We start from the raw sequence: 20,551 nt of genomic DNA on the forward strand, positions 1-20,551 counted from the left end.
CATAAGAATAAAAGAATGCAAAAAAGAGAAAGCAAGAAAGGAGGGGACACAGAAAATGATGACAAGATGGATATAAGCAATAAAAGCATATTGAATGAATAAATAAATACATAAATATATGAGAGAGAGAGGGTCATGACCTTCAATACCTTCATGCCTTCCTATCATTCTTCCTACCAAAAATGAGAAGGCATCATGAACCAAGAATTATGATGAGTTCAAAACTGGGCTCTTGAGATAGTTAAATAAATCCTAAATCAATCACCAGTACACGGAATTAGCGAACAAAAGGGGGCCCCACGTGGACTGGTGTTGAGAAGGCTCCGGGAACCACAGATTAGGGTTAATCCAATTCTGTGCACCTGAGGTCCATAAATAAAAGAATAAATGTTGAAATAAAAGGGTAACAGAAAGAGTGAATGGACACATGAACGACTGAATTAGAAATGGAAATGCCTGGAACAGCCAGGAAGGGTGACCCGTGGGATTGTCACTCATCTCCCTCCAGGCACCTGAGGTCCGTGCACGGGAAGAGATGGAAGAAAAAATGCATTACAGAGTCAGAGAAAGATGAAGAAAGGCAGAATGAAGCTAAGTGAAAGAGAAAGGGAAAAAAACCCATCCAATAAAGAGAAGACCAACCCTAGGTGTGTCTGAGACAGGGGTATCTGTTAGGATTGGGAATGAGGTCGTCATTAATCCTAAAGGTGGATGAGGTCGTCCAGCCCCTGTTTCTAGGGCCAGGGCAAATGGAGAGAATAAAAAAAGAAGCAAAAAAGGAAAAAGGAAAGATACTAAACGAACAACTGAAGTGATGAATGGGTAGTTAAGAGAGGTTGTCTGAACGGAGATTGTCATCAGTTGACCTCCGCACTCCTTAAATAGATGAATACATCATGCCTTTCAAAGGATAAATGAAAAATAGAAGAAATACCTGGCCCAAAGAAAAGGTTGCATCTTCCAACACTGCAATAAAGTATATGCAATCAAAGTCCATAAATAAAAGAATAAATACCTACACGTAAAAGGTGACTAAATGCAGGGAAGAAGGATTGTACATGCAAATAAATAATGGGGCAATGATGTTTATTTTGCACATGGGGTTTTGGCTAATATGATTATTTCACAGGAGACTAATAAGTAAAAGAATACCCAAAATAAGAAAGAAAGGAAGGACAAATGAATGAGTGAGTGAATGAATGAGTAAGAAATGGAGCTCACCGACCAGGGTTGAGGATGTTGGATGTGAGATCCCAATTCATCCTTCTGTGCGCCTGAGTTTGTAAGAATTAGAAAATGTAAGGCAGAGTGAGAGAAAGGGAGAAAGATGAAATCTGGGAAGAAAAAAAAAAAAGAAATGAATGAAAATAACAAATGAATGAATAAATAGGGCTTGCAAAGGGAGGGCTTCGTAACTAAGGGCTGTGGTTGATTTAAAGCTGTGCTACCACAAAGTGCACCAATAAAGGAATCAAATCTGAATGAATGAATGGATGAGCGACTGACTGGAAGGAAGAGAGGAAGGACGGAAGGAGGAAGATAAGAAGGAAGGAGGAAGGGAGGGAGGGAGGAAGGAAGGAAGGAGAAAGGAAGGAAGAAGGAAGGAAGGAAGGGAGGAGGGAAGGATGGATGGAAGGAAGGAAGAATCAGCCTCCATGTTTTGTGGCCCCTGTGTTTTAGCCAGCTGAGTGAAGTGGGTACCAGGAGAGGTGGCTCTTGGCATGCTGTGTGCTTGTTACATGCACTTTACCTGGCAGGGAGGAGCTGGCTCAGGAAGAGCCTGGCCTTGGAGTGCCATTGTCACATCCTGGCTGTGTGGGCCACATCATTTCCTCTCTCTCATGCTCAGTCTCCCCATCCGTAAAGTTGGAATGGCATCAGCTCCCCACTTGGACTGATCATGGGAAAAATGCTCTCCTGCCCCTTGGCAGTGCCCTACCTATAGCCCCGAAAGGAGGAAGAGCTTAGGTCCTGGGCCCTGTAGAAGGTTGCGTGGACAAGGAGTGTTGGGCCCGGTGGGCGTCTTGGCCTCTCCCTGGGCGTGGGTCACCTGCAAGGGAGGCTTTTCCCACCAGGGGGCAGCAGAGGGCAAGGGAGCAGGAGGCCCTGGGTGGCGGGTGGCGGGTGGGCCCCGCCCGCTGCGCTGTCCTAGTGTGGCGCCGCTCACATCCAGGGGCCGTGCAGGAAAAAGGCAGGCCGGCCAGAAAGTGGCCAGGAGCGCTTGAGAAAGGTGACCTAGGAGCCCAGTGACCCAGGCGCCCAGAGGCAAATCACCAGAAACCTTGTTCCTGCAACTTTCTGAAATGTGCCCGGGAGTCCTCCAGCCGGGTGTTCTATGGGGCAGCGGTCCGCCCTTCACAGCTCAGGGGGTGCTGGGGCAGGTGCACCTCAGCCCGGGTTTGCAGACGTGGTCTCAGGATCCCGGCCCCCTTGACATGGCATCCCCAGAGCCCGTTTCAAGGCCTTCCTGTCTCCTTGACTGTTTTCCGATGTACTGTGTATTTCTGCGGAAGGCGCGTTTGCACGATGTGTGGAATTGTCCTCTCTCTTGACCTGCCCTCCTGGGGCCGCGGGCAGGTCTGGGGGCAGTTTGTACTCATGTTTCCAACCCCAGGATCTCCGTGGTTCTGTCCAGTCTCTCTTCTCTGTAGAGGACAGGACTTGTGCAGTTGTGTGTGGTGTGCCTGTGTTTGTCTGTAAAAACAAGGATCAAAGTCCCTCTCAACTTCTCAATTCCTATTTGGGACATGAAGGAAAAAAAACCTGGATTCTTAACAAGTGCCCTGAGCAGGAGGAGCAAGTTTGGCTGGACCCAGGAGACGTGGCTGGGAGCACGCAGAGCCCAGGGAAGATGGGTTGGGGTGGGGCTCACGTTCTCTCTGGTGGGCAGGGGGGAACATGGGGACAGTATGTGGCCCGGGGGGGTTACACTTTGGAGGTTACACTTGGAGTGACTTTGGACCCTGGGTGAGAACAGGGACTGTCGGGTGGAGAGGGGGCACAGGCACGAGGTGGGGCTGTTCTGCCTGGTGTGCGCTGAGGACATGAAGTGGGGGCTGCAGGAATCAAAGCTGTAGGTTTGCAGACAGGATGCAAGGAGGGAGTAGGGGGATCAGGGGTGACTCCTGTGCTTCTAGTATGGGCCCCGAGCTAGAAAACGGCATTTAGAAGATGGAGGACACGGCATTCACGTGTCAGGAGCCACCCTTCCGTGCCTCCAGCACCACATGTCTGGGCCATGTGAGCAGGGTCACATGGGCCCGATGTGGTGCTGGGGGCGGCAGGGCTCTGCTCTTCTCTTCTTTTGGAATCTGGGGGCGTCGCACTCTGCCTTGGCCAGCCTGAAGCCTGGGAGTGTTCTTATTACCCCTGGAGACACCTGCTAACATGGGGTCCCTGAAGAGCCTCCTCAACCAGCCAAGTGTCACTGGGTGGACAAGGGTGGGGGCAGGGGGGGCCCAAGGCAGGTAGAGACTGGGAGGATTGTTTAAAAAGTCCACTGAGGCTCAGGAACACTTCAAGTGTTGGGTGTAGAATGGAGGGAGGCACAGCCATGCGCCCCCAGAGGAAATGTGGAGGAATGGGAGCAAACCTCAGGCAGCCTTCTCCCGCCTGAGGGGCTGCCGAGGGCCCACGGTGGGTGGAAATGGGCCAATGGGAGAAGCTGCAGGGAGACCCACTGGTGCCCTGATGGGTGGGCGAGTTGGGATGGGGCGAACTCTGTCTTCTTGGAATGCAGAGGGCGTGAGGGTCGTCAGGTCAGGGCTCTTAGAGTTTGGGATCTGACGTTCTAAAGGTCTCCATTTCTGGGATGCTGAGATTCAGGACAGGGTTCCTGACGGCTACAGAAGCCAGGGGTGGAATTCCCCCATGGGGCCCCGTCGGGTTCCTTCCGTGCCCCACCCACAAGGCCCGAGTGGGGATCTCAGTGCTCCTCTCTGATCAGGGCCTATCTTAAGTGTGTGTTTCTTTCTTTTAATTTTTCAAAACAAAGACAAATTTTGTGTCTTGACTGTGACCTTTGCATGCCCCCCAAGCACAAATCCTTCTCCTGGTGCCACCAGGAGCTTCAAAGCTCCTTGGATTCCCCTCAACTCCAGACTCCACATTCCCTCCTTGGGAAGCTTGGCCTCAGGGCTGGCCTTCCAGAGGGCGGAGGATGGAGACTGGGCCTCTGGGGCAGACGGCCCAAGGGGTCCTTTGTATTCTTAATGTAAACCGTGTGGATGGTGCATGACCTGGAGCAGGAGGTCACCCATCACTCTGACACGTCACCCATCTTTCACCCCTTCAGATTCTTGTCTATGGGCACACTTATTTTTTAATGGACATCAATTTTTTTTTAATGAACATCCATTTCTTAAACCTAATTGCCATTCTTCACCACGTACACTTTTTTTTTACATCTTGCCTTTTCCATTTAATATTCTGTTGTCAACGTTTTTCTTTTTTCCATAGTCTTCATCACCTCACTGGCTGAGTCGTGTCCCATTGAGCGGCTATGCCATCATTTGCATCACCGACCTGCTAATGTTATGCATAACTCATTTTTTTTTTTAATGTTATAAATTATGCCACAGCTAGTGGCTTAGCACACTGACTTTTTTTCATTCTTACAAATTACTTTCTTACACCCACAGTGGTCATTGCTTCATGGCATGTCAGTTTCTCCTGCTAGACTGTGAGCCCCTTGAGGGCAAGGAGCTTGTTGATGTGACCTTTGTGTCTTCGATGCCTAACATGTTGTAATGTTCATGGATGCTTGCTGGATGAGTGGATGGAAGGATGGATGAAGATGTGAGTGAGTGGGTCAGTGGTTGGCTGATGGATGAGCCAATGGAAGGATGGAAGGATGGATGAATAAATGGATTGGTGAATGAATGAATGCATTAGGGTTGAGCTTCTTGAGTGAAAGGCCAGGGATTCTTGTATGAATATTGACTAATTTCAGAAAGCTCTCAGCATTTTACAATGTCCAGCAATGTATTAGCATTTTGTTAAGATATTGCTAGTTTATCTCTGTTAAAAAGTGTTTTTATGTCATTTTAACTTGCATTGCTTTGATTACTAATGAAGGTTGAAGATTTTCACATATGTTTGTTAACAGATTGTATTTTATCTTCTGTGAACTGTTTGTCCAAGTCCACTGGGTCATGGCTTTCTGATGAGACTGGTCAAGGCTGGAATGGACATCCTTGGGATGTAGCGAGCCATCCGTCATTGGAGGCATTTAAGGGGCAGGCCAGGCAGACACTCAATGACGGTAGCTGTAAGGAAATTCAAATAGTGGGTGTGGAGTTGACTTAGATGGCTTTGCTTCTCCCTGGGAAATGGTTGGTGGGGATGACATCTTCCATTTGGCATCCCAGCGACTTTTAAGGTCACATCCCTTGGGTGGGCTCGTGCATTTATGATTTATAAACTCTAACTCACCCTCTGTAACTCTTGTGGGGCAGGAATATCTCTTTGACCCTCCAAGGCCCAGACAGCCTTGCCCAGCATCTTGTATAGTTAGCTGGCGGACTTCCCACCAGCCCTGTCCCCGAGCCCCCCCCGCCGCCCCCGCATTTCACCTTGAGGAAGCCAGACCCCTGCACCACCACTTACCACCTCTTAGGGCAATCAGGTGAGGCGATCTGCTGCCCTTTGTGCTCCCAGTGTCCTGTGATGTGTGAGCAAATGTCCCCTAGGCCTCCATGGTGGCCTTTAGGGTATCATTGGTTAATGGGACATGTTGGATCGGGACTGATGGAGAATCCTTTGGTTTTTCTTCAATCGGGGCAATTAAATTCTGCGATCCAGGGAGCAGAATGGACCCCATGCTCTTCTCAGACTTTCCCTCATGCCCCATTCCAAAGCTAGCAGGGTTCAAAGGTCATCATGGCCATTTGGGGAGGGCGTATTACCCATGGAGGGCTCGCCCCTGCTTCTTCCCACCGACCCCTCTACTATAGCACTGAGTGCTGTTTGCCTGCATCAGAGTTACTCACCCACATGTCGATCCCAGCATCAAAGCCTGGGAGGCCAGCAGTGGTGTCCCACAGTAATTTAATCCATCCGTCCATCCATGCATTCGGCCTCCATTTCTTGACCTGGTGCTTTTGGCCTCTCCCTCCCCCGAAAGCAAACCTTTCCCTTTTGGGCGGGCTGTGTAGCGCCATGGGCTGTGGTGATGAGGTGAACGCCCTTATTTGTAGCTTTCTCCTCCGGGGTCACTGCTCTGAGCACGTCCCAGCTGGATCTCATCTGCCACCATCACCCACACGGCTTCCTCCCCATGGCGCTTTCCCATGCATCACGCACCGCGGCAGATCCAGGCCAGGGTCCGAGAGCGACTCCCCCCCCCAGTGAGCGGAGATGTCCCCCCCAGGCCACCCTGCCTGGTGCATGGTCCCTGCCATGAGCTTTGCCTTCGGCCTGTCAGCTTCCTCCACCAGACGGCAGTGGTTGCAACTCATCTCTTCATTCCTTCATCCCTCCATTCCTTCACTCAGTCAACAAACATTTTTCAAAATCAGCTAGTGCTATACTAGAGCTGGCTCACAAGGACTTATTGAAAGAGAAGATGAGCATGTTTGCAAGGGGCCGTGTTTGTGTGTCAGTGACAAGGCGAGACCCTTGATTCAACTCCAGCTTCTAGATCTGAATTCTGTTGAAAGTTTGATTGCCCTTTCCAACTTTGTTCCTTACAAAACTAGGTTGATTAGTAATCAGCAGACTGTGTTCTCTGGGTGCTCAGAAATCATTGCCCATATTCTCAAGAGGCCAGAATGAGAGCTGGGAGGTCTGAGATGATGGCAGATTCTGGCCGCGAGCAGGCTTTCAAGTCGTTAAAACACCCTGATCTGCCCGGAGGCGGTCTTAGAGCCATTCCCGTCCCTTACGAGATTAGTTAATGCCAGGCTCTATTTAGAGAAAATTGGAAGAGATGATTGCTCGTGTGGATGAGAAGGATCACGCCCGGTGTGGGGGTCTGTGCAGAATGATCCACTGACAGAGCTGGATGTCCGAGGCACAGGGCACTTTGCAAATCCTGGATGCAGCCCTGAGCATCAGTGTGGGTCCCAGGCCAGGTGAGGCCCCCCTGTAGCTCACTGCTGCCTGCGTGGGGCAAGGCATAGGTCTTAGGGGCTCTGCTTAGAATTCTGCATTTTTTTTGTTGCACTGGAGAGTGAGTGTCATGGATAAAGCCAGGACCCTGGAGCTGGACAAACGTGTATGGTTTAAATTTACGGCGACATCTTGAGTCTGTCTTCTGGGGAGACCATAGTACCCACCTCGCAGGGCTGTTGTGAGGATCTATGTAACCAGGATTTAGAACTGTGATTCTGAAAGGCTGGGCGTGTGCCCCTGGGGGAGTGCTGGAGGCGAGATGAGAGGCCAGGAGGGGCAGCCTGATTTGGGCAGGTTAGTGGGAAACTGTTTTGCCAAACTCTGCAGGGGGATGTTGTGGGATAGAATGCTAAATTTGGATGACAGTGTTAGATTAGAGAGGAGTAATTTTGGCAGGAACCTTCATGCTGGGGCATGGGCCTTTTTGGGCAACGCCCCTGGACTCCCCTGGGGTGTGCGTTCACCATCGCCTCTGTAAAAGGTTGGAGGTGCCTGGCTGTCTTGCCTACCGCTGGGTCTGGCCTGTGGGCAGCGCTTAACACACGTCCCTCCACAAGAGGTCCCCCCCAGCAGTGTCCTCCCCCCAAAATATTAGGCACCAGCCATCAAAGACACTGCACGACCCCTCCCCAGTTAACGACATTTGGGCTCTGACGCCCACAGCCTGGGTGCCTAACACAGGCCCAGGCCAGTGGTAGGGGTTGCCTTCCATTTTTGTTGAATGGATGGATGGGTAGATGGTCAAATAACGAAATTGTAACCAAATGCACGTGGTGGATGTTTCTAACCTTTACTAAGAGATTGTGTTTTGCTCCTGATTCACCTGTGAACAATCGTTGTATTGTATCTTATGGACTTTTGTATGACGTGTGTTGTTTGAAAACTAGGATTCTTGTTTTGGGTGTCACGAGGTGGAACTCGAGCTGTCCAATTAACGAGTCAGTGTTTTGTGTTAGAAATTAGAATCTGGCAGACCCCGGGGCCGCTTAACTGTGCAGTGTGCAAGTTGCTTCTCCTCTCTGACCCTTGGTTTCCTTTTCTCTAAGTTGTGGGTCACCAGAATGCTCACCTCACAGGGTTGTTGTGAGGGCCGAGGGCTGGGTAAACTGTAAAGTGCTCATCAAATGCTGGCTCTTACTGAGAATGGTCAGATGTTAGGGGTTGTCTCGAAAAGACCAGTGAAGCCTTTGCTGCTTCTAAGTGAATAAAAAGTCAGCCTATAATCTTATGCTAAGATTGTATTTCCAACAGTCAATGGAACGTGTAAGACAGAGACTGAGCAGTCTGCAAGTGTTTAGCGATGTGGGCCCAGGGTAAATATTGGTTTGATTAAATGAGTGATGGCTTTCTTCCTTCTTCGGAACTCCCCCTCCCCGCCCCCAGGCTGCTGCTTCTCACATGCAGGTTAAGCTGGCTGGGGTGACTGCTTTGGGTTTGCCATACCTGTGGGTGCCGTGTCTGCTTGGAGGCGCTTCTGCAAACGTCTGTAGATGCACTGGTGTGGTGTGTCAGGGAGGAAGGGGGAGGCGGTGGAGAGAGGGTGAGGAGGGGCTTCTGGGTACCCCCTGGGGACTAAACTCTTTCTTCTGCCCTTTAGGGGAAAGGCCTGTGCCCCTAATTTCCTCACGCCCCTCTTCCTTCTCTCCCTGGCTGTAAGGTAAAGGAGTTAGTCTTCAGCCCCCTCTGTGGGCCTGGAGCCCAGCTCGGGGCTGGTATGCCCCCTAAGGTCCCCGCTTGATGGGGTGGGCCCCCTTTGGAGATGAGCAAGTGGAGTATCAGGGACAGCGGGCATGCGCCGGGACTGAGCAGTCCTGCGTGAAAAGCCGGTGCTCGTTCGACGCCAGCCCCGAGCCCCACTCGCAGTCACTGTGGCTGCCTGTGCCAGTGTCCCCGTCCCCACCGTGCGCCTGGCCGTGCTCTGGCAGAGGTCATGCTCCTCCAGAGCTCAGTCGGGTCTGAGTCAGATGCGGAAACGCGGCTGCACTCAGTAAGACATCGCGCCTGCTCTGGCAGAAGTCTCGGGGGACATCCCCTCAGGGCTCAGTTTGGATCGGGGGTCTCTTCACGAGACCACTGACTTCCTTTCCTGGCCCTTGTCTCTGGTGTGGGGAGCAGCATTCTGCTCTAGCGTCCCCCAGTTCTGTCCGAGGTGGGGTTGAGCTGGGTATCCGTTCTGCCCCGCCCCACCCTCCGTCACTGGCCTCCCCTTTTTGCCTCCGGCTTTCACAGCCGCAGTGGGCAGGCCTTGGCCCGTCTCTGTGGTCCCTGCTTCTGTCAACCTGGCCACTTCCATCAGCAGCCTAAGCTTTTCTTCTGTGTCTGGCCTCCACACCTTTGCGCCTGCCATGCCTGCCACCGGGAGCCCCCGCGCAGCTTCCTTGACGCTCCCCTCCCTTGGGCTTTGCTGAAGGGGCCTTGCAGTATCCCCTTTGGTGTCTGAACCGTGGCCATCCCAAGTCCTGAGAACTTGTCTCAAGCAGAGGGGGCCTTACCTCGGTGCTTCTGAGGGGCCCCACGGTAGGGACAGTTAGGTAGGGCCCTCCTCCCAGGGGACTGTGGGTCTGTGTTCAGGTGACTGCTCCCCGAAGGGCCTTGGGCTCCTTGAAGGCCAGGCCTGTGTGTGACCCAGGGATGAAGGACTCTCAGGTGCCCAGTGTTTCCACGTCACTGTCCCCTTGAGGTGGGCAGGACTGGGTCCCTGTCTCCTGAGGGCAGGTGAGAAAGTGGAGGCTCGCTGAGGTCATGGCTAGGCTGCACGTGAACCCCATCCCTTACTCCGAGACCTGTGTTTCTTGGACCCTTTACAACGCTGTTTCCTGCACCAGTAGCCACCTAATAGATGTTCACTGACTGATGAGGCAGGGTTTTTAATGGTTGTGAAGAGCTGGCTTGACAGTTGGCTGATGTACAGGCTGAATCCACCTGCGTTTCTCTAAGAGGAAAGGGTATGTTTTCTCGGCAAAGACTTCACGCAAATCCTGTGGTCCCCTGGTCCTTGCCCTGGGGAGGGGAGGTCTTCTATCTGAAGTCTTTGTCCTCGTCATTGGTGACAGTCAGTGTTGGCGTGTGAGGCACATGCCAAGTCTGGGATGCAGCCATGGGCACCAAGGAAACTAGGGGGATCGGACCCCAAACCTTGATTCTTTTCATCCATTTTCGCCCCCCAAAGAACAGCGCATGGGCGCACGTGGAGGGAGGGGCTCTGGAGGTCTGGCCCATTTGAGTTCTGGTCCTGGTCACCATTTGCCAGCATAGTGGCCTTGGCAGGTTCCTTGAACCACCCTGAGCCTCGGTTTCCCCACCTGTAGAATGGGTACTTACTGACAGTGTCCGCTCAGGGGATGGCGGTAAATAATGACCGTGCTGGCTTCATGCCTCTCTGCACTCCATATGCTGGCTCCCGAGAATCAAGGTCTGGGTTCGAGGCCACCCTAGTGCCTCTCTGTGTGTGACCTGGGCGAGTTTGCTCACCTGTAACCTGGAAATAGTCACATCTGCCTGGCATGGTTATTGTGGGAGTTAATGAGACTGTTTATGTGAAAATAAATGCTTTGTTACCTGGTGCACAGATGCCCTTGTCCTTTGCTCTCCCGGTGGGCCCTGGGGCTGGTCACAGAGCCCTGTGCTCCCGGGAACCAGGGTGGCTCAGACGACTGCTGGGTGGAGTGGAGGGAGTTGGGGAAGCACCCGGCCAGCTCTGGGGAGACAGTGAGAGAAGGAAGGGTTTGCTTTTAAATACAGAGATTTAACAGACTCGGAGGGGAAGGCCTTGAGGCTGGAGTGGGGGGATTAGGGAGAAATTTTAGAAGCCCCCAGAGGAAGAGGAGGAGGCTGATATTTTAGAAAAGACCCAAGTTTGGGGTTTTGGGTTGGACAGGAGAGCTGGGGTGGTTTTCAGAAGGGCCAAGAGTTCTGGATTCTGGGTTAGGAGGTGAGACCCATCGGAGGGTACCGGTGCAGGAGGGAGCCAGGACTAGAGTTGTGTATGCTTCCAGAAGGAGACCGGGGAGGGGCTGACTGTGGGACACCAGAGGTTGAGGGGCACTAGGTAGAGGGGCAGGAGCTGGTGGCTGGGTATGCCCCTCACCCCATGGCTGCTGGGGAGCCGGGCCCTTCTCCCCATGCTCTCCAGGCTCTCAAGTGCCCAGTCTCCTCTCCTCGTCCCCGGCCTGCTGTCTGCATGAGAACTCGTGTCAGCCAGTGAGCCCGGGAGCGGAGGCCTTCACCTGCACCTGTGTCTCTCTCAGCCTCCACAGCCACAGGGACACCCGCGCACGTTCCCGCGGGACAGGCTGGACCCAAAGACTCTGGACCCGGGCCGCCCCCTGCGAGGAGGGCCGTGCCCTCCCTGACCTCCCCTCCAGTAGCCGCCCATCCTCTGACTGATGGACTTCACTGATCTGAGGGTCAGACACGCGGGCTTGACCCCTGCCTGCCCCTCGCGAACCCTGAGACTTGGGGGAGCCACCGAGCCTTCGTTGTCTGCATCTGTGAAGTGGCCTCGGACACCTACCTCACAGGGTTGTTGTGAGGAGCATGTGATGAGGTTTGAAAGTGCCCGACCTGGGGCTTGGCACACCCGATTGTGCTCTCAATAAATGTATTTCTTGCCTTAACAAACAGTGATGGATGTGCTACTAATATGAGGAGGGTGAATGTGGGGTGTCCTGTCGCTGGGGATTCCCTTCACCTCGGGCAGTATGATGGGTGGGGAGGGGCGGGGGAGCCAGCTCCACTCCCAGGAAGCTGCCTGTCCCCTACCCATCGGGCAGGGTGACGGGATGCCCTGCAGCAAAGCTGGCCCGGTGGGAGCCTTGAGGTTCAGGTATTGGATGAACTAACTCGGGCTGGTCCCCCTCCTTCTAACGGTCAGAGGATGCCAGGTGTCTTTCCAGAAGGGAATGTAATCAGGAGGTGGAGGAAGTCTGAGCTGAGCTCACTGCCCCCAGGGCTGCGACTCTTCCTCTCCCTCCTCACACATTTCCAGGGCCCTGGCCGGGACCTGGCTGAGCAGTCGCCATGCTTGAACTGCCGGCGAGTGGATGGTGGAGAGGGTCCAGCCTGGCTGTGACCCAGCGCTGACACTCGTTCCACAAGATGGTTACTGGGCAGGGCCTTGAGGAGCTGCCAAGGTAAAACCTTGAGGGAGAGCCAACGGGGCAGGGGCACTGAGCCTTGCACCCCCGCCACCCAGCTCAGGAAGGTCAGGCTGTGGCCAGCAGCATGTGGCTGAGGCTAAATGGGGCAGAGGGAAGGACAAAGGAGCTGTGGACCCACGTCCGCATGGAGTCCTGGGGTCGGCACTCCTGGCTTTGCTGGAGCAGATGAGCTGGACATGCAACCAGTGGGAAGGGAAAGCTGCTGTCACCGCCACTGTCACTGTCAACGCCAAAGCCACCACCACCGCTGCCGCCATCTCCTGCTCCTCCCCCTCCCTCTCCTTCCCCTCTCTCCTTCCTCCTCTCTCCTTTTCCTTCTCCCCTCTTCTCCTCCCTCCTTCCTCCTCTTCTTCCTCCTCCTCTCTCCTTCCTCTTCCTCCTCTTTCTCCTCCCCTCCACCCGCCTCAGGGAGATGCCTCAAGAGAACTACAGGCGTGTCCAGCCGTGAGTGCCTGGGGCTGAGCATGGCCTCTTTGCGGAGAGAAAGAACCACCTTGGGGACCGTGGCCATGTCCAGCCAAGGAGACCTGACCCCAGCCCTGATGGAGATGGAGACATGTTGGTGCTGAGTGATGGTCCAGGCGGCAGTGAGAGGAGGAGATGGCCTCTAGAGTGTGCCCCACCCAGATGAATCCATGCCCAGCCAAGAGGGGGCTGAGAATCCAGGAGAGTCCTGAATGTGGTGGGCAGAGCCCGAGCCTCTGCTGAAGCTCAGGCATCCAGAATGAGGGCCCCCTCGATGTTCCAGAGCCGAGACTCCAGCTGCAGCCTCCAGTGAAGCTCAGACATCCGGAATGAGGGGTTCCATTGAAGTTCCAGAACTGAGACCCCACCTCAAGCCTCCAGTGAAGCTCAGATGTCTGTGGGGAGAGGTCCCCGTGATGTTCTAGAGCTGAGATCCCAGCTTCAGCCTCCAATGAAACTCAAGCTTCCAGAATGAGGGCCCCATTGATGTTCCAGAGCTGAAATCCCAGCTCCAGCCTCCAGTGAAACTTGGGCATCCAGAATGAGGGTCTCCTCGATGTTCCAGAGCCAAGACCCTAGCTCCAGCCTGCAGTGAAGCTCAGATGTGCATGATGAGAGGCCTCCTTGATGTTCCAGAGCTGAGATCCCTGCTCCAGCCTCCAGTGAAACTCGGGCATCCAGGATGAGGGTCCCCTCGATGTTCCAGAGCCGAGACCCCAGCTCCAGCCTCTACTGAAGCTCAGATGTCCATGATGAGATGCCTCCTCGATGATCCAGAGCCAAGAACCCAACTCCAACCTCCAGTGAAGCTCAGATGTCCATGATGAGAGAGAGGCCTCCTTGATGTTCCAGAGCCAAGAACTCAACTCCAGCCTCCAGTGAAGCTGAGATGTCCCTGATGAGAGGCCTCCTTGATGTTCCAGAGCCAAGCACCCAACTCCAACCTCCAGTGAAGCTCAGATGTCCATGATGAGAGAGAGGCCTCCTTGATGTTCCAGAGCCAAGAGCCCAACTCCAACCTCCAGTGAAGCTCAGATGTTCATGATGAGAGGCCTCCTTGATGTTCCAGAGCCAAGAACCCAACTGCAGCCTGCAGTGAAGCTGAGATGTCCATGATGAGAGGCCTCCTTGATGTTCCAGAGCCAAGAACCCAACTCCAGCCTCCAGTGAAGTTCAGATGTCCGTGATGAGAGGCCTCCTTGATGTTCCAGAGCCAAGAACCCAACTCCAGCCTACAATGAAGCTCACATGTCCATGATGAGAGGCCTCCTTGATGTGCCAGAGCCAAGAACCCAACTCCAGCCTCCAGTGAAATTCAGATGTCCGTCATGAGAGGGCTCCTTGATGTTCCAGAGCCGAGACCCCAGCTCCAGCCTCCAGTGAAGCTCAGATGTCCGTGATGAGAGGCCTCCTTGATGTTCCAGAGCCGAGACCCCAGCTCCAGCCACCAGTGAAGTGAAGATGTCCATGATGAGAGGCCTCCTCGATGTTCCAGAGCCAAGAACCCAACTCCAGCCTCCAGTGAAGTTCAGATGTCCATGATGAGAGGGCTCCTTGATGTTCCAGAGCTGAGACCCCAGCTCCAGCCTCCAGTGAAGCTCAGATGTCCATGATGAGAGGCCTCCTTGATGTTCCAGAGCTGAGTCCCCAACTCCAGCCACCAATGAAGCTCAGATGTCCATGATGAGAGGCCTCCTTGATGTTCTAGAGCCAAGACCCCAGCTCTACCCTCCAGTGAAGCTCAGATATGCAGAACTGGTGAGAAAGCCTCAAGGCCGTGGGCTCGCCTGGTCAAGACTGGATGTGGCCGAGGTTTGACTTGCGAGTGGAGATGATGGAGGAGACTGCTCACCACCCATGGTCTGCGGTGCTCCTCACTAGCAACACCAGAGATAGCATTTGACTCCTGTGGGAGCCTGGGTTCCAGATGCATAAGCAGCTGTGGAGTGGGGACTCCTGATAGGAGGAAGAGTGTTAGGAAGAGCACAGTCATAGATTGTGGGTGGGACACCGCCGATGAAGCCTGCCCCTGAGTGTGTATCTCTGCAGCAGAGTGCTGTTTTATGTCTTTTAGTAGTGCTGGACTCATGGCTGGCTGCACACCAGCCTTGATCCACGGAGCTGCCAAGTTGGCTGGACCCTGGAATGTAACCCAAGCTTGTTTCTGCGGCTTAGCTCCTCTCCCAGGGGAAGGTGCTAACCGCCCACTCGCCAGCCCGGCGTGAAGCTGCGACCTTGGGGCTGCTCAGATCTGGTTGCCTCTTTCCAGCAACGGAAGTTCATCGAGGTTGGGACTGGGACAGGGCCAGGCCATCATGATGGGTGTGAAGATGGCATAGATGGCAAAGGAGGCCCCCAAATATATGGGGACAAGATGGCAGCTTCCCACGTGCAGCTGTGTTTTGGGCTGGGACCCTGCCCCGAGCACATTGACCATAGCTGTGGTCCTTCAGGAACTCGGTTGACACCAGACTGTCCACTAAGCCAGAGAGAGATGATGGTCAAAGAAATAAGGCCAAATATATTGACTTGCTCACAAACCATAAGGAGGTCATGGGTAGATAGCATCGAAGCAGTGAAAAGTATAGACTTTGGGAGGAGACTGCTGAGCGTTATCCTGGATGTGCTGACTCTGAAATCTCTAGACTGGGAGGTTCTGAGAATCTGATATCATCAGTTATGACATTCAGACACAGCTACAATAATATGTCCCAGAAACTGACTTAGTTTTTGCAGTTGGAGTCTGCAGGAAAAGGGAGCAGCTAACAAGAGTTCTTGAAAAACACATCCTAGCGATGCCAACATCATTTTGGTGATATTTCCTGGAAATTCATTTGAATTTGGAACTATGCACACAAAAACTTCTTTTATGAGTAACTAGGACTCGAGGCCTGGGATGGAATGGAGGAGAAATTCATCTTAGAAGACTGCCCTGCCCGCCTCACCCCCACCCTCGTTTGGCCAAGTTATTTTAGGATATTTCCAAGAACAAGTAATTATTAAACTCTCTCATTGCTGATTTCCTAGAAGTCCTCACAACAAACTCTGAGGCCAAATGCAAAACGGGTGAGCTGGGCTTGTAATGTCTGTGAAGAAAATGTGAAGTCTCCTCCTTAATGTCGTCAGCCTCAGGGAGCTAGGCTCAAAGTAGAGCCACAGGAGTGGCAGTAAGGACAGGATGGAACTTCTAGATCATCAGGCAGAGCCCCCTGACTTAAGTGAGATAGGTCAGAGATTATTCTACAGCCCCTTCCAGGAACGTCTTCGAGCTCTCAGATGTTTCTAGAGTGTGCCAGGCATTGTGCTGAGACTCAGGAGGAAGAGATGAATTCAATTCAGCCCCTGCCCTCCAAATGAGAAAGGCCAAATTCCAAGTGTGGCTGTCATGGTCTCAGCGTAGGGCTCACAGTGGTCTCCCAGTCCGCTCCCCCATTTTACAGATGTGGACACTGATGCCGGGAGAAAGGTTGGTTCCTTGATGCCCATTAAGACCAGACCTCTCTCTCGAGGCCACGGCACTATTCCCTACCCCAGGCTGCCTCTGATTGTACCAAGATTCAGGAAGAGCCCTCAAGGCTGAGTGGATTGCTGCGGTCACCGGTCGAGAGAGCAGAAGTGGGAAGGCTTGGTGCCAGAGCCCCCGCCTCCTTGTGCAAACTGTCTGTGGTGGTACCCAGAAGCCCAGCCCAGCCCCAGTGCCATGCTGGAAGATGAGACCAGAGGGAGCGAGGATGCTCTGGAGGGTGTGGGGGTGAGGTGACAGGAGGAGCCTTGTCTGGGAGTCCAGGGAGCTAGGCCCAGCCGCAGTTTGTCTCCGACTCTCCCCCTCAGGGCCTCAGTTTGTGGCTTGCTCTCAAGCGCCCCTCACACGGAGGGCTTTTTCCTGAGCCAGCCGTGGGAGACAGTGCTCCTAACAGCGCCTTCCTGTACTGCTCAGGGGACACTTTGGATTCGACCCTGCCCCTGCACCCAGCAATCATTTAGGGCCTCTGGGGAAGCCAGTCCCAATAGCAGCAATGCCCTCTGTGGAGGCTGGGCCCACCCGTAGGTGGGTGGGAGGACGAACGGGCAGGCAGTGGGTGGCAGGACAGCAGCCAACTGGCCCAGAGAGTCAGGCCAAATTCAAGCCAGATGTTCCTGGATTAGTCAGCAGAGGGGGAACCCCCCACCCCAGGGAGACATTTATTAGGCTAATTTGATAGCTCTGCATTTCCCAGACAGCCCACAACCCCATATCTGCCTTCACCTGCACTGAGGGGTCTCTATGGGTAGAGCCCCCCAGGCCCCAAATTGCCCTGGGGTGGGTTGGGTGGGGGTCGGGGTGGGGGCTGGCAGGGTGTTGTGGAACGTTGCCTATATACCTGCACTTTACAAAGCACTTTATCTGTTTGCGTGGTGTTGGCTGATGGTGGAAGGAACGGATGGAAGTGTGCCTGTCAGTGGGCTGGGTGCTCATCATGTGAGAGGGGGAGACCCTGGGCTCGGAGACAGGCAGAGGCGGTTCGGGGATACTCACATGTCCGTGGGGGATGGGGATTCGCCCTCCTGGGGCCAGGAGGGACCTTTCCTGTGATGCCATGGCCGGGGCCCCCAGTGCCCCGGAATCAGAAGGCCACACTGCTGGGAGGAAAGCCCCCCAGTGCACCCCCAGACCTGGCCTTCTGGGATTATTACCCAGGCTGGCACTTGCCTCCCTTCGCTTACAATTGACTGTGACCCCAAAGGGCTAGGCCTTAGCCAACACCCCCAATGCAGCTAATACTGATGTCACCTGTGATCACGATGCTTCTGGAGGGTTTCTGCAACCTGGGACCCCTGGTCCAGGGATTAATGGGCACCCCTTCACCCCAACTCCCACACAGCCCCCAGTGCCAGGTAGGGGCCCGATGTTGGTGTCGAGTGACTGGCCCAGATTAGGCTCCGGTGTTGTCCTGGCCCAGGGAGGGCTCAGTGCGTAGGGTCGGGGCTGGATGTGTGCCTGTGCCTGCCTGTGTGTGCATGGGTGTGCATGCCTGTGCGTGTGTGCATGTGAGTGTGCATGCACGTGCAGTCTGTGCTTGCATGTGCACGCGTGTGTGCGAGAGACGGATGGTGGAGAGTGACTGGAAGTGAGAGACAGAGTGGGTCTCTCCCTAACCCCAGACGTCCTGAGCACAGATTCCCCCTCGGCTTCTCCTGAGACCTGCTCCCCACAGTCACCCCTGTAGCTTTGTTACCAGCCCATCTGTGTGTCCAGCGCTGCCGCAGTGGGCGGAAGAGTGGCAGCCTTGGTTCTCCACCCCCTACCCTTCATTGCCGCCCCCCCCATTTCCTCTCTTTGGCAATGCTGTCACAGGTGGGGGATCTTGCCCCCATCAGCTGCCGACACCCCCTCTCACCACCTCTGCCCAGTCTACGCAGTCAGCTCCTCCCTCGTGTGTCTTGGAGTGGAGCTTTCCCCTCCCAGAACCGCCCCCCCAGCTCCTACCCCCTTGCTGGGGTTCTGACCAGCCCCTACCCCAGCCCTTAGACCCCAGCTTCTGGGGCAGCTCCCAGTAGAAGCTCAGCCACCTCATGGAGAGGGACAAGAATGGGTTGAGCAAGGGTCCTGTGCCCAGCCTCCCCAGCCTCCCTGGCCGCTGCCTGGGGCATTTGCCGCTTGGAGATGCTGGCCGGGGACCACGCCCTCGACAGAGCCTGGGACCCGAAGGACGACTGTGCCCCCCATGGCACTCGGCCCAGATACCGCCTGATCCAGGTCAGTTCCCAGCGGTGGTCTTTGCGAGGCATGGCCAGGTATCGGCTTGGATTGAAAAGTGCGCCAAATGACGTCAGACTTTTTCTGATGAAAGTCTGTCGTGTCAGATTGGTTTGCCAGCGAGATTGAGAGTGGACAAATCGAGGGAGCTTCACCTGCAGCTCTGAGGTTTTGGCAAAAATATACAGTTTACATGTCACATGTATATTATGATATGCAGGAGGTTACATTGTTGCAACTCTTTAAACTTTGTTGCCTGTTGAAATATGCGCTGGGGGAGGGAGAAATGGGGGCTTTTCAAAAATTCCTTTTGGGATATGCAAGCACAAATGTTTGCTGCACAACCCCCTCCCCCCCCCCCCGCCCCCTGGTTCTGGGGCATCTGCTGTTTCTCACTGGCAAGGTTCTCGGGCTTGGTAATTGTTCTCTGAGCTTCGCACATGATGGGTATGCTGTTAATGCAAGTGGGCAGGGCGGGGTTGTTGAGCTGGCCGCTGGGCTGGGCTGCAACTGTAAAGGCTCTTGATTTATTTCTCACCTGAACCCTCAGAGGTGTCCAGGCCCAGCTCGTGGGTCCTGGGTTCCTCCTCCTCCCCCTCTAGTCTTTTGGGGCTCCATCTCATGCATGTCTGTCACCATGGGCTCCATCTTCGTGGCTTCCTTCACCCAGCACTGCTTCACTGTCACCTGCAACTGCCAGGTGCCAGGACCTGGCCCATCCTTCCTGGTGGGCTGGTCATCTCCAGCTCCCGTCACCTCCACCTGGCCTCTGTCATCCTGGGCACAGCATCTCATCTCTATCACTGTGGACCTGGCCATCACCCATCCATCATCTGCCTCACCTCCATCGCTTCGGGGCTCCCTCTGGCCTCCAGGGCCTTGTACATGGTAGGCTTTCATTCATTCGTTTGCACATTCGGTGAAGGTCTACCGTGTACCAGGCCCTGTGCCAGGCATCAAGTAAATGGACGTTGCCCTTGGGAGTGCACGCCTCGGGGAGACGCACAAGAGCCAGCGGATGGCAGAGAGCCTGGGCCAGGGTGGCTTGCGGACATGGTGCTGAGAAGGGCGAATCTGATTGCATAGGGGCAGGGGGTGGGGGTGCTCGGTCAAGGTCCTGCTGAATGGTGTTGGGAAGGAGAGGTCACAGTGCCCTCTGTCTTACCTGCTGGTGGCCGACATCTCAGAAATGACGCCAGGAGCCCAGGGCCTCCCAGCTTGCCCAGGGGGACTTTGCTCCTAGGCCCCTGACATGGTTCCTGTCCCTCCAGGAGCCTGGCTCCTTGCACTCTGCACCCTGTTCTCTGGGTCAGCCTCCTTGCTGTCCCCTTGTTGGAGATCATCCAGTCCTATCCAGATCCTTTGATGTCATTCCCTTTCTAGATGGTAAAACTGGTGCTCAGACAGGTTCCCTGAGTGTCACACGTCAGAACTCACATGGAAGGTTAAGGACCAAATTTTGTGCTCTTATCACCAAAGTTGAAATGAATGAATAAATGAATGAGTGAATGACATGACATGAGAAAGTGGAAAATGGAGCAGAAGAAGACCTTACTTCTCATTGCTCAGCCCTGGAGTGGTTTCAAGGCAGAGTTAGACCACACTGGAGGAGGAGGAGTTATTGAGGGGAAGGAGTGGGCCTAGTCTGTGATGGAGTATTCATGCTTCTGGAGTAAAATCAGAAAATGGTGGACAAGCCAGTGAATTTTGTGTAAAGCAAAATTTATTCCATTGTAAAATTCTGAGCTATGTCTTTGTTACTTTGGTGCTGTTGCAATGTACTTCTGTTCTTTAAAATGATGGTGGTCAAGGATGGGAATTGCTTTGTTTATTGACTTGAATGTCTTTGGTTGGCCAAGTGTTCGTTGTCAAATAACCATTTTGGAAATTTCTAGGTCTTGGAGGGCCAGAATCTGGGACCCTTGTGTGTCCATGAAGACCCTGTGGATGTTTTAGGGAGAGGGGAGGTGGACTTGAGGGGTATGATGGTGGCTCAGATGTCTTAATGGTCCCCTTCAAGAATTGGAGTGGACTCAGTTTTAGGGGACCTTGGTGGTCTTCAGGAGATGTTTCAGGT

At 53.9% G+C, this 20,551-nt stretch overlaps 1 long non-coding RNA gene across 2 annotated transcripts in view; it reads left to right on the forward strand.

Annotated features, from left to right (window-relative positions):
* LOC131421102 (uncharacterized) overlaps positions 1 to 11,735 on the forward strand; it is a 34,452-nt gene extending 22,717 nt beyond the window's left edge. For both annotated transcript variants that reach the window (XR_009223740.1, XR_009223741.1), the window contains exon 6: positions 11,361 to 11,735. This is a non-coding gene — a long non-coding RNA (uncharacterized LOC131421102). The remainder of the gene's footprint in view (positions 1 to 11,360) is intronic.
* Positions 11,736 to 20,551: the final 8,816 nt, after the last annotated feature.

This window comes from Diceros bicornis, chromosome 24 (assembly GCF_020826845.1).
Source record: "Diceros bicornis minor isolate mBicDic1 chromosome 24, mDicBic1.mat.cur, whole genome shotgun sequence".
Taxonomy (NCBI): Eukaryota; Metazoa; Chordata; class Mammalia; order Perissodactyla; family Rhinocerotidae; genus Diceros; species Diceros bicornis.